This window comes from Lethenteron reissneri, chromosome 56 (assembly GCF_015708825.2).
Source record: "Lethenteron reissneri isolate LAM-NWPU_2019-01 chromosome 56, ASM1570882v1, whole genome shotgun sequence".
NCBI lineage: Eukaryota > Metazoa > Chordata > Hyperoartia > Petromyzontiformes > Petromyzontidae > Lethenteron > Lethenteron reissneri.
The window spans coordinates 2,571,654-2,584,848 of record NC_083834.1 but is presented as its reverse complement, the minus strand read 5'-3'; positions in this window follow the sequence as shown (position 1 = coordinate 2,584,848).

Sequence of the window (13,195 nt, the reverse complement as noted above, 5' to 3'; positions counted from 1 at the left end):
TGAGCACAAGGAGGAGGAGAGGAAGAGAGACAGCGTGGGTTGAGCACAAGGAGGAGGAGGGAGAGGGAGAGACAGCGTGGGTTGAGCACAAGGAGGAGGAGAGGACGAGAGACAGCGTGGGTTGAGCACAAGGAGGAGGAGGAGGAGAGGGAGACAGCGTGGGTTGAGCACAAGGAGGAGGAGGAGAGGGAGAGACAGCGTGGGTTGAGCACAAGGAGGAGAAGAGGGAGAGACAGCGTGGGTTGAGCACAAGGAGGAGGAGAGGGAGAGACAGTGTGGGTTGAGCACAAGGAGGAGGAGAGGGAGAGACAGCGTGGGTTGAGCACAAGGAGGAGGAGAGGACGAGAGACAGCGTGGGTTGAGCACAAGGAGGAGGAGGAGGAGAGGGAGAGACAGCGTGGGTTGAGCACAAGGAGGAGGAGAGGAAGAGAGACAACGTGGGTTGAGCACAAGGAGGAGGAGAGGGAGAGACAGCGTGGGTTGAGCACAAGGAGGAGGAGAGGAAGAGAGACAACGTGGGTTGAGCACAAGGAGGAGGAGAGGGGAGAGAGACAGCGTGGGTTGAGCACAAGGAGGAGGAGAAGGAAGAGAGACAACGTGGGTTGAGCACAAGGAGGAGGAGAGGGAGAGACAGCGTGGGTTGAGCACAAGGAGGAGGAGAGGAAGAGAGACAACGTGGGTTGAGCACAAGGAGGAGGAGAGGAAGAGAGACAGCGTGGGTTGAGCACAAGGAGGAGGAGGAGAGGGAGAGACGACAGCGTGGGTTGAGCACAAGAGAGGAGGAGGAGGAGAGAGAGACAGCGTGGGTTGAGCACACAAGGAGGAGGAGAGGAAGAGAGGACAAGCGTGGTTGAGCACAAGGAGGAGGAGAGGAAGAGAGACAGCGTGGGTTGAGCACAAGGAGGAGGGAGAGGGAGAGAGACAACGTGGGTTGAGCACAAGGAGGAGGAGAGGAAGAGAGACAGCGTGGGTTGAGCACAAGGAGGAGGAGGAGGAGGGAGAGACAGCGTGGGTTGAGCACAAGGAGGAGGAGAGGGAGAGAGACAGCGTGGGTTGAGCACAAGGAGGAGGAGAGGAAGAGAGACAGCGTGGGTTGAGCACAAGGAGGAGGAGAGGAGAGAGACAGCGTGGGTTGAGCACACAGGAGGAGGAGAGAGAGAGAGAGACAGCGTGGGTTGAGCACAAGGAGGAGGAGAGGGAGAGAGACAGCGTGGGTTGAGCACAAGGAGGAGGAGGAGAGGGAGAGAGACAGCGTGGGTTGAGCACAAGGAGGAGGAGAGGGAGAGAGACAGCGTGGGTTGAGCACAAGGAGGAGGAGAGAGAGAGAGAGACAGCGTGGGTTGAGCACAAGGAGGAGGAGAGGGAGAGAGACAGCGTGGGTTGAGCACAAGGAGGAGGAGGAGAGGGAGAGAGACAGCGTGGGTTGAGCACAAGGAGGAGAGAGGGAGAGAGACAGCGTGGGTTGAGCACAAGGAGGAGGAGAGGAAGAGAGACAGCGTGGGTTGAGCACAAGGAGGAGGAGAGGAAGAGAGACAGCGTGGGTTGAGCACAAGGAGGAGGAGAGGGAGAGAGACAGCGTGGGTTGAGCACAAGGAGGAGGAGAGGGAGAGAGACAGCGTGGGTTGAGCACAAGGAGGAGGAGAGGGAGAGAGACAGCGTGGGTTTGAGCACAAGGAGGAGGAGGAGAGGGAGAGAGACCAGCGTGGGTTGAGCACAAGGAGGAGGAGAGGGAGAGACAGCGTGGGTTGAGCACAAGGAGGAGGAGAGGGAGAGAGACAGCGTGGGTTGAGCACAAGGAGGAGGAGAGAGAGAGAGAGACAGCGTGGGTTGAGCACAAGGAGGAGGAGAGGGAGAGAGACAGCGTGGGTTGAGCACAAGGAGGAGGAGAGGGAGAGAGACAGCGTGGGTTGAGCACAAGGAGGAGGAGAGGGAGAGAGACAGCGTGGGTTGAGCACAAGGAGGAGGAGAGAGAGAGAGAGGACAGCGTGGGTTGAGCACAGGAGGAGGAGAGGGAGAGAGACAGCGTGGGTTGAGCACAAGGAGGAGGAGGAGAGGGAGAGAGACAGCGTGGGTTGAGCACAAGGAGGAGAAGAGGGAGAGACAGCGTGGGTTGAGCACAAGGAGGAGGAGAGGAAGAGAGACAACGTGGGTTGAGCACAAGGAGGAGGAGAGGGAGAGAGACAGCGTGGGTTGAGCACAAGGAGGAGGAGAGGGAGAGAGACAGCGTGGGTTGAGCACAAGGAGGAGGAGGAGAGGGAGAGAGACAGCGTGGGTTGAGCACAAGGAGGAGGAGAGGGAGAGACAGCGTGGGTTGAGCACAAGGAGGAGGAGAGGGAGAGAGACAGCGTGGGTTGAGCACAAGGAGGAGGAGGAGAGAGAGACAACGTGGGTTGAGCACAAGGAGGAGGAGAGGACGAGAGACAGCGTGGGTTGAGCACAAGGAGGAGGAGGAGGAGAGGGAGAGAGAACAACGTGGGTTGAGCACAAGGAGGAGGAGAGGGAGAGAGACAGCGTGGGTTGAGCACAAGGAGGAGGAGAGGGAGAGAGACAACGTGGGTTGAGCACAAGGAGGAGGAGAGGACGAGAGACAGCGTGGGTTGAGCACAAGGAGGAGGAGAGGGAGACAGCGTGGGTTGAGCACAAGGAGGAGGAGGAGAGAGAGACAACGTGGGTTGAGCACAAGGAGGAGGAGAGGACGAGAGACAGCGTGGGTTGAGCACAAGGAGGAGGAGGAGGAGAGGGAGAGACAGCGTGGGTTGAGCACAAGGAGGAGGAGGAGAGGGAGACAGCGTGGGTTGAGCACAAGGAGGAGGAGAGGAAGAGAGACGGCGTGGGTTGAGCACAAGGAGGAGGAGAGGAGAGAGACAGCGTGGGTTGAGCACAAGGAGGAGGAGAGAGAGAGACAGCGTGGGTTGAGCACAAGGAGGAGGAGAGGAAGAGAGACGGCGTGGGTTGAGCACAAGGAGGAGGAGAGGGAGAGAGACAGCGTGGGTTGAGCACAAGGAGGAGAAGAGGGAGAGACAGCGTGGGTTGAGCACAAGGAGGAGGAGAGGAAGAGAGACAACGTGGGTTGAGCACAAGGAGGAGGAGAGGGAGAGAGACAGCGTGGGTTGAGCACAAGGAGGAGGAGAGGGAGAGACAGCGTGGGTTGAGCACAAGGAGGAGGAGAGGAGAGAGAGACAGCGTGGGTTGAGCACAAGGAGGAGAAGAGGGAGAGAGACAGCGTGGGTTGAGCACAAGGAGGAGGAGAGGGAGACAGCGTGGGTTGAGCACAAGGAGGAGGAGATGGAGAGAGACAGCGTGGGTTGAGCACAAGGAGGAGGAGAGGGAGACAGCGTGGGTTGAGCACAAGGAGGAGGAGAGGAAGAGAGACAACGTGGGTTGAGCACAAGGAGGAGAAGAGGGAGAGAGACGACGTGGGTTGAGCACAAGGAGGAGGAGGAGAGGGAGACAGCGTGGGTTGAGCACAAGGAGGAGAAGAGGAAGAGAGACGACGTGGGTTGAGCACAAGGAGGAGGAGAGGGAGTCAGCGTGGGTTGAGCACAATGAGGAGGAGAGGGAGAGAGACAGCGTGGGTTGAGCACAAGGAGGAGGAGAGGGAGACAGCGTGGGTTGAGCACAATGAGGAGGAGAGGGAGAGAGACAGCGTGGGTGAGCACAAGGAGGAGGAGGAGAGGGAGACAACGTGGGTTGAGCACAAGGAGGAGGAGAGGGAGACAGCGTGGGTTGAGCACAATGAGGAGGAGGAGAGAGAGACAACGTGGGTTGAGCACAAGGAGGAGGAGAGGGAGAGAGACAACGTGGGTTGAGCACAAGGAGGAGGAGGAGAGGGAGAGACAGCGTGGGTTGAGCACAAGGAGGAGGAGAGGACGAGAGACAGCGTGGGTTGAGCACAAGGAGGAGGAGGAGAGGGAGACAGCGTGGGTTGAGCACAAGGAGGAGGAGAGGGAGAGAGACAGCGTGGGTTGAGCACAAGGAGGAGGAGAGGGAGACAGCGTGGGTTGAGCACAAGGAGGAGGAGATGGAGAGAGACAGCGTGGGTTGAGCACAAGGAGGAGGAGAAGAGGGAGAGAGACGGCGTGGGTTGAGAATGTAGAGAGGGCGAGAAGGTGACACGTAGCGAGATTCACAAGCGAGGTTTTTTGGTGGTTAAATCTCGTAAATTTGAATGTGTCGTTAAGCCCGCACACCACCCGACACAGCCAATTAGTAAAGGTTTGTGTCACGTAACCAAAACGTGCCCAATGTGTTATTGGTTCAGCGCTACTCCGGTTGTTGTGTGGTTGGAGAGCAAACCCACAACAATGTCAACAATCCGCCAATTACAACAACAACAACAACGACCAGCACCGTCAGGCAGACAGCCACAGAGGTGCGGAGACATCCTCCTGAGAGATGCGAGCAGCGGCAAGAGCAGACAGTGGGAGCCACAGACCAAGAGGGGCTTTGGTGGACCAGGGCGAGAAGTGATTGCAAGAGGCAACGGTGGCACACACACACGGTGAGCCAATGCCGGTTGCGCCACCACCCAGACCTGTGAGACAACGTGCGATGCGCTTTATAGCTTATCGGATTCCTTCACATACTGAACGCACGCCAGAGAGAGGGCGGAGGGAGGGAGGTCTTGTGGCGCTCCATGTGGTTTGCATTTTCCCGTTCGCTGGGGATTTGTCGGGCGGGGGGGGGGGTCCGAGCCACGGGCAAACAGGATCACCGCCCTCGCCACTGACGTCGCCACTGGCAGCAGATTTTGCTGTTAAACGTTGCTGATGATATCCCCCCACCACCACCACCAACAGAGCGTTAGTTTGTTTTAATAAATAAATATTCTTTCTCGAACATATGAAATGAAAAATTGCCAAAAAAACTCCCCCACCCCTCCCTCCTCCCATTGTGGTAAGCCGGGGGAATTTTCTTAGCCAGGAAATCTCTCAAGTCTCGAGTCTCATGTTTTCGTCTTATGCAGATTCATATAGATATATATCTATATTGATACATTGATATATAGATATACATTCATATAACTATAGATATATCTATTGAGATATATTGATATATATCTAGATAGCAGAGGTGTGGACTCGAGTCATGTGACTTGGACTCGAGTCAGACTCGAGTCATGAATTTGATGACTTCAGACTCGACTTGGACTTGCATAACAATGACTTTGTCCCACCTCTGCTAGATAGATATATTGATAGATATATGGCGTCGTGCCTTCATTGCGAAGGCGTCTGTAACAACAAACGTGAAATTGTAACGTAGCGTGCGAGTGTTTGAGTTGATACGAAGCTTAGCGGGGATGTTGCTGCTCATGCTGTTAAACACGGCGGTGCAGTTGTGGTGACAGGAGGACAGGCGGGAGGGGTTAAGGAGGGGTTGGGTTAGTGATAGGGGTAGTGATAGGGGAAGTCATAGTGGTAGTGATAGGGGTAGGGGTAGTGATAGAGGTAGTGATAGGGGTAGTGATAGGGGAAGTCATCATGGTAGTGATATGGGTAGGAGTAGTGACAGTAGTAGTGATAGGGGTAGTGGTAGGGGTAGTGATAGGGTTAGTAAAAGGGGTAGTGATAGGGGTTGGGTAGTGATAGGGGTAGTGGTCGATGTAGTGGTAGGGGTAGTGATAGGGGTAGTGATAGGGGTAGTCATAGTCGTAGTGATAGGGGTAGTGGTAGGGGTAGTGGTAGGGGTAGTGATAGTGGTAGTGATAGGGGTAGTAATAGTGGTAGGAGTAGTGATAGGGGTAGTAATAGTGGTAGGAGTAGTGATAGTGGTAGTGATAGGGGGGTAGTGATAGGGGTAGTGATATGGGTAGGGTGATGATGACCCACTCAGTGAGTGAACCAGGCTCAACGCCTGCGGTGGCTAGGAGATGTTAACTCCATCGCCTGGTATACAGGAGGTCGTGGGTTCGATCCCAACCCTGACGCCTGCTGCTGCATATTTGGAGTTTGCGTGTCTCTCTCTCTATCATCATCACGGTGGCTAGGAGATGTTAACTACCTCGCCTGGTCTACAGGAGGTCGTGGGCTCGATCCCGACCCTGACGCCTGCTGTATATTTGCATGCATCTCTCTTTCTCCCCGTGGTCGCGTGGATTTTTCTCCGGGTCCTCCGGCTTTTCCCCTCCACATCTCGTATCAAAATCACGCGTTTAGAGTATTTGGCTGCTATAAATTCCCATGTGATAATCCCCCCTTCGTTGAGCTATCAGTTGTGGCCAGGTCACTTCTGAAATAGATCTGAAAAGCTCAGTGGGGCCTTACCTGATAAATAAAAAATTAGTTCTAGTTTTTAATTCCCGAGATCCGAGTTTCCGAGATCCGACTACGTTGAACTTCTTTCGCACCGTACGTAGCTAACCGTGCTTGACAGAGGTGCGGAGATCGGCGAGATGGGCTGGTTTGGTCATTTGTCAGCAGCCAGGGTCAATCCACTGCTGCATGAAGACCTCCCCAAGCCTCCTCCTCCATCAACATCATTAAGCCAGTGTTAATCCACTGCTGCATGAAGACCTCCCCAAGCCTCCTCCACCATCAACATCATTAAGCCAGAGTCAATCCACTGCTGCATGAAGACCTCCCCAAGCCTCCTCCATCATCATCAACATCATTAAGCCAGAGTCAATCCACTGCTGTATGAAGACCTCCCAAAGTCTCCTCCATCATCATCATCATCATCATCATTAAGCCAGAGTCAATCCACTGCTGCATGAAGACCACCCCAAGTCTCCTCCATCATCATCATCATTAAGCCAGAGTCAATCCACTGCTGTATGAAGACCACCCCAAGTCTCCTCCATCATCAACATCCTTAAGCCAGAGTCAATCCACTGCTGTATGAAGACCACACCAAGTCTCCTCCATCATCATCATCATTAAGCCAGAGTCAATCCACTGCTGCATGAAGACCTCCCCAAGCCTCCTCCATCATCATCATCATCATCATCGTTAAGCCAGAGTCAATCCACTGCTGCATGAAGACCTCCCCAAGCCTCCTCCATCATCATCATCATTAAGCCAGAGTCAATCCACTGCTGTATGAAGACCTCCCCAAGCCACCACCTCCTCCAACAGCAACATCATTAAGCCAGGGTCAATCCACTGCTGCATGAAGACCTCCCAAAGCCTCCTCCATCATCAACATCATTAAGCCAGAGTCAATCCACTGCTGCATGAAGACCTCCCAAAGGCTCCTCCATCATCATCATCATTAAGCCAGAGTCAATCCACTGCTGCATGAAGACCTCCCCAAGCCGCCACCTCCTCCAACAGCAACATCATTAAGCCAGGGTCAATCTACTGCTGCATGAAGACCTCCCCAAGTCTCCTCCATCATCATCATCATTAAGCCAGAGTCAATCCACTGCTGCATGAAGACCTCTCCAAGCCTCCTCCATCATCAACATCATTAAGCCAGAGTCAATCCACTGCTGCATGAAGACCTCCCAAAGCCTCCTCCATCATCAACATCATTAAGCCAGAGTCAATCAACTGCTGCATGAAGACCTCCCCAAGTCTCCTCCATCATCAACATCATTAAGCCAGAGTCAATCCACTGCTGCATGAAGACCTCTCCAAGCCTCCTCCATCATCATCATCATCGTTAAGCCAGAGTCAATCCACTGCTGCATGAAGACCTCCCCAAGTTTCCTCCATCATCAACATCATTAAGCCAGAGTCAATCCACTGCTGCATGAAGACCTCCCCAAGCCTCCTCCATCATCATCATCATCATTAAGCCAGAGTCAATCCACTCCTGGATGAAGACCTCCCCAATCCTCCTCCTCCATCATCATCATTAAGCCAGAGTCAATCCACTCCTGGATGAAGGCCTCCTCCAAACGAGGCAGCGCTATTTCCCACGATGCTGTGTCAACGCCACGATCCACTCCAGCGGCACCTCTCCCTGTACACCAGGAGCCGTTTCCCGAGTCGCTCCATCTCCCCGGAGGCCCTCTCGGTGCCCATCCATTGGCTTACCCCCTCCGCTGTCAGTATGAATATTCTTCTTCTTGATTTGAAGCTTTCGTGACTGCAGGAATCCATTCTCTCTGGTTCTTTCGGTAAAGTCACGTAGATAGTGACTTTACGGAAATAACCAGGGAGTAATATTGCTATTGTTGTTATTGCGCTAAGAAGACGAAGAAGAGAAGAAGATGAGGAGGAGGGATTAGGGAGGAAGCAGAGAAGGAAGAAGCCGAAGAAGAATAGGAAGAAGGACCATTGTTCGAAGCGTCGCTGAGCTACAACTCTCATACACATGACAACTTTGACAGCAACGCTTTTGTGTTGCTGGCCGCTGGGGAGGGTCGAGCTGGTGGACAACCGAGGGCTCGGGGCACGCGTGGTGGGCAAAACGGTTGTCACGTGGTGGTGGTGAAGCTGATGGTGATGATGCTGATGGTAATGCTGATGATGATGCTGGTGATGATTCTGATGGGGATGATGCTGATGGTGATGATGATGATGATGAGTTTGATGGCGATGATGGTGATGATGCTGATGGTGATGATGGTGATGATACTGATGATGGTGATGATGCTGATGGTGGTGAAGTTGATGCTGATGGTGATGATACTGATGAGCATGATGATGATGCTGATTGTGATTATGTTGATGCTGGTGATGTTGATGGTGATGATACTGATGATCATGATGCTGATGGTGATGATGATGATGCTGATTGTGATGATGTTGATGCTCATGGTGATGATGATGCTGATGGTGATGATGGTGATGATACTGATGATGGTGATGATGCTGATTGTGATGATGTTGATGCTGATGCTGGTTATGTTGATGGTGATGATACTGATACTGATGATCATGATGCTGATGGTAATGATGATGATGATGTTGATTGTGATGATGTTGATGCTCATGGTGATGATGATGCTGATGGTGATAATGATGCTGATGGTGATGATGGTGGTGATGCTGATGTCTTTGATTGCCAGCCAAGCGACTCGTGTTCGGCTCACGGAGCCAGTCCCCGCTCTCTCCCCAGCTGTTCCGTCTTATGGGTACTCTTGGCAAGTTATGCTGTAGACACAATCGCAAACATCTATGTAAATAGTGTAAGTGTGTGCAGGCGGGTGGGTTGGTGCGTTGGTGGGTGGGCGGACAGGCGGGCGCCGTGGTGGCGAGATGTGAACTCCCTCGCCTCTGTGTGAAGGAGTTCGCGGGTTCGATCCTGACCGCCGACTGCCTGCTGTATATTTGTAGTTTGCGCGTCTCTCTCTCTCTCACCGTGGGGGGCGCGGATTTGTCAGTGATGTCAAGACCGGCCTCTGTGGGCGTAGGATCGTTCGAGACGCCGCTGGGCAGTGCCAGGCTAGGTGCACTTTGAGGCTGCTGGGCAGTTTGGAGGCAATGACGACTAGAGGAGCGGAGGGGGGGGGGGATACACGTCAGCGAGTTGGCACAGTCTGTTGAGGCTCTACGGGGGATCTTTGCGGTTGTGTCCAACTTGGCAGAGCTGAACGCACAAGTGTTGCATCTGGCAGTCATCTCACTCAGTCAACCGTGAATCTATGCAGTGACCTCATGCACCTAGCCGGGCACGGCAGTTAACCCATTGCAACTGGGTGTGCCCCGTGACCTCCTCCTACCAGCAGCAAGAGCTTTCCACACTTCACGTGACAGCCTTTGAAGTGCCCATAGCCTGGCACAAGCGTGGTGGGGACTGACGCCACAGCCACCAAGTGGCGAACGGCGGATATCGGTAACGAATGTTTGAACCGGTTCTGGACTTCCCCTAGGTCCACTCGGCCAAAAATGATTACCTGGTTGTGGAGCGCCGCGGTGGCTAGGAGATGTTAACTCCCTCGCCTGGTATGCAGGAGGTCGTGGGTTCGATCCCGACCCTGACGCCTGCTGTGCGTGTCTCTTTCTCCCCGTGGTCGTATGGATTTTTCTCGGGGTCCTCCGATTTTTTCCTCCACAATTAGAATCAGCATCACGCGTTTAGAGTATTCGGCTGCTGCTATAAATTTCCACACGATTATTGATGACGTTAAGCCACTTTTGTTGAGCTGCCGTTCACGATGTCCAGGTCGCTTCTGAAAAAGGCTACACAGCTCAGTGGGCCTTACCTGGTAAAATAAACATTGTTTAGTTTTTTTTTATCTTATCAGCACTGGGGGAAACAAAGGCAGCCGGGCGAGGGGTCGCTGGCCGCACCAACAAACACATGCTACGTATTAGTGTGTATAAATACATGCGTACAGCAACCCAGCACGCTAGGGTGAGGAGGAGATGTGTGTGGCCAGTGAATGGGGAATTGGAGGGAGGGAGGGAAGGGGAGATGGGAGTGCGAGATTAGAGGGGGAGGAGTGGGGTCGTGTGAAGAGGAGGGGGGGTCTCGGTCGGTGCTGAATTTGCAGCTCTCACACCGAGACCCAGGGACTCACGCGCAGATCCATATACTCACACAGAGATCCACAGACTCACACAGAGACCCACAATCACAGAGAGCTCACTAGACTCATATATTTCGATTTAAAGCTTTCGTGACTGCAGGGATTCATCTTCTTGGTTCTTTCGGTAAAGTCACGAAGAAGGTAAATAATAAAATAATAAAAATAAAACATAATAAAATAATTCTCACGACGTTTCGGCCACAACGCAAGCAGCCGTCTTCAGGTGAAAACCAGGTCTGTCGAGGCGATGGATTTTGGCTTAGCAATCATTGGAAGGACGTAATAAACCATTTCGGATCTTAACTGATTGTGTTCACGTTTACGGTGACTTTCAGATCGCGTTACACTCACTGGCATTGTATTCTCCGCAGGGAATGGATTCTTTGCTCCGCTGCAAGTTTCCTACCTCTACTCTCCCATTGACATATTTCGTTGCTTCCTCTTAGTATCTTTCACACGACGTCAATGGTACAGTGCATAATAACAAATAGTATAAAATGTATATGCTTAATACAATGTACAAAGTAATATATAGTATCGTAATTGTATAGTGAATATACAGCAGTGTGATATACATTAGGGTGGGAAGAATAATACATAGTGTAATATTACAATGTATAAGGTTTATAGCAATACAGTATATAATTTAATGTTGGGTTGTCTATGGTAGTATATAGTACGGTGTAGACTTGTGTGATGTAAGAGAATAAAGTTTAGATGTAAGCATATTATATATTTTTTTACGACATAGAATTGTAATGTATTACTTACTGTTAGTAACTCAGCTTATTGTATAGTATATTTAGTATACTGACGATACTATGTAGTTTATACTTTAGTTGTTTACGTGGTGGTTTTAGTTACTGTCGCTACATACTCTTAACACTCCTTCCCTTTATTAATGTTACCCCTATCCCCTCCCTTTGATGCTGCTAATCCTGCATAATGCACGGGCATAAGTAGTACTAATCACATACCTGCATTTCCCATATCCCCTCCCTTTGATGCTGCTAATCCTGCATAATGCACGGGCATAAGTAGTACTAATCACATACCTGCATTTCCCATAAATATGCTAAATTCATATTGATATGCAAATTATTTTGTCAAGGCGCCCTCCCCCCCCCCCCCCCTTTCTAACCAGCTTAAATATATGCTCCAAGCATGGTGCTGTTTCATTCAGACGCTGTCGCCTCGACAGACCTGGTTTTCACCTGAAGACGGCTGCTTGCGTTGTGGCCGAAACGTCGCAAGAATTATTTTATTATGTTTTATTTTATTATTTTATTACTTCCCTACCATAGATTCAGACAGAGTCCCATAGATTTACAGAGAGACCCCTCGGCCCACACAGAGACCAATAGTCCCACAGGGACCCACAGACTCACAAAGAGCCCCATAGACACACACATAGACCCGTAAACTCACGTAGAGACCCATAGACTCACACAGAACCCCATAAACTGAGACATAGAGCTATAGACTCCTATAGAGCCCTATAGACTCACATAGAGTCTGACAGACTCACAGAGAGATCCATAGACTCACATAGAGACCCATATACCCCACACAGAGATCCACACTCGCGCAGAGACCCATAGACTCACACAGAGACCAGTAGACCCACATAGACACTAAGATAAACACAGAGACCCACAGACTTACGCAGAGTTCCATAGACTCATATATAGACCAATAGACTCACACAGAGGCTCATGCTCAAATAGAGACACATTGAACCACGGGGACCCAGAGACTCACAAAGAGCCCCAAAGACCCACGTAGTCACCCATAGACGCAAATAGAGGACCATACAGAGACCCAGACTCACACAGAGACACATAGACTCACACAGAGACACATAGACTCACACAGGGACCCAGACTCACACAGAGACACATAGACTCACACAGAGACCCATAGACTCACACAGAGACACATAGACTCACACAGAGACACATAGACTCACACAGAGACACATAGACTCACACAGAGACCCACAGACTCACACAGAGACACATAGACTCACACAGAGACACATAGACTCACACAGAGACACATAGACTCACACAGAGACACATAGACTCACACAGAGACACATAGACTCACACAGAGACACATAGACTCACACAGATACACATAGACTCACACAGAGACACATAGACTCACACAGAGACACATAGACTCACACAGAGATCCATAGACTCACACAGAGACACATAGACTCACACAGAGACACATAGACTCACACAGAGACACATAGACTCACACAGAGACACATAGACTCACACAGAGACACATAGACTCACACAGAGACACATAGACTCACACAGAGACCCAGACTCACACAGAGACACATAGACTCACACAGAGACACATAGACTCACACAGAGACCCAGACTCACACAGAGACACATAGACTCACACAGAGACCCAGACTCACACAGAGACACATAGACTCACACAGAGACCCACAGACTCACATAGAGACACATAGACTCACGCAGAGACACATAGACTCACACAGAGACACATAGACTCACACAGAGACACATAGACTCACACAGAGACACATAGACTCACACAGAGACACATAGACTCACACAGAGACCCAGACTCACACAGAGACACATAGACTCACACAGAGACACATAGACTCACACAGAGACCCAGACTCACACAGAGACACATAGACTCACACAGAGACCCGTTGACCTACATTGATAACAATAGACATACACAGAGACCCACAACACTTAAACAGATATCCAT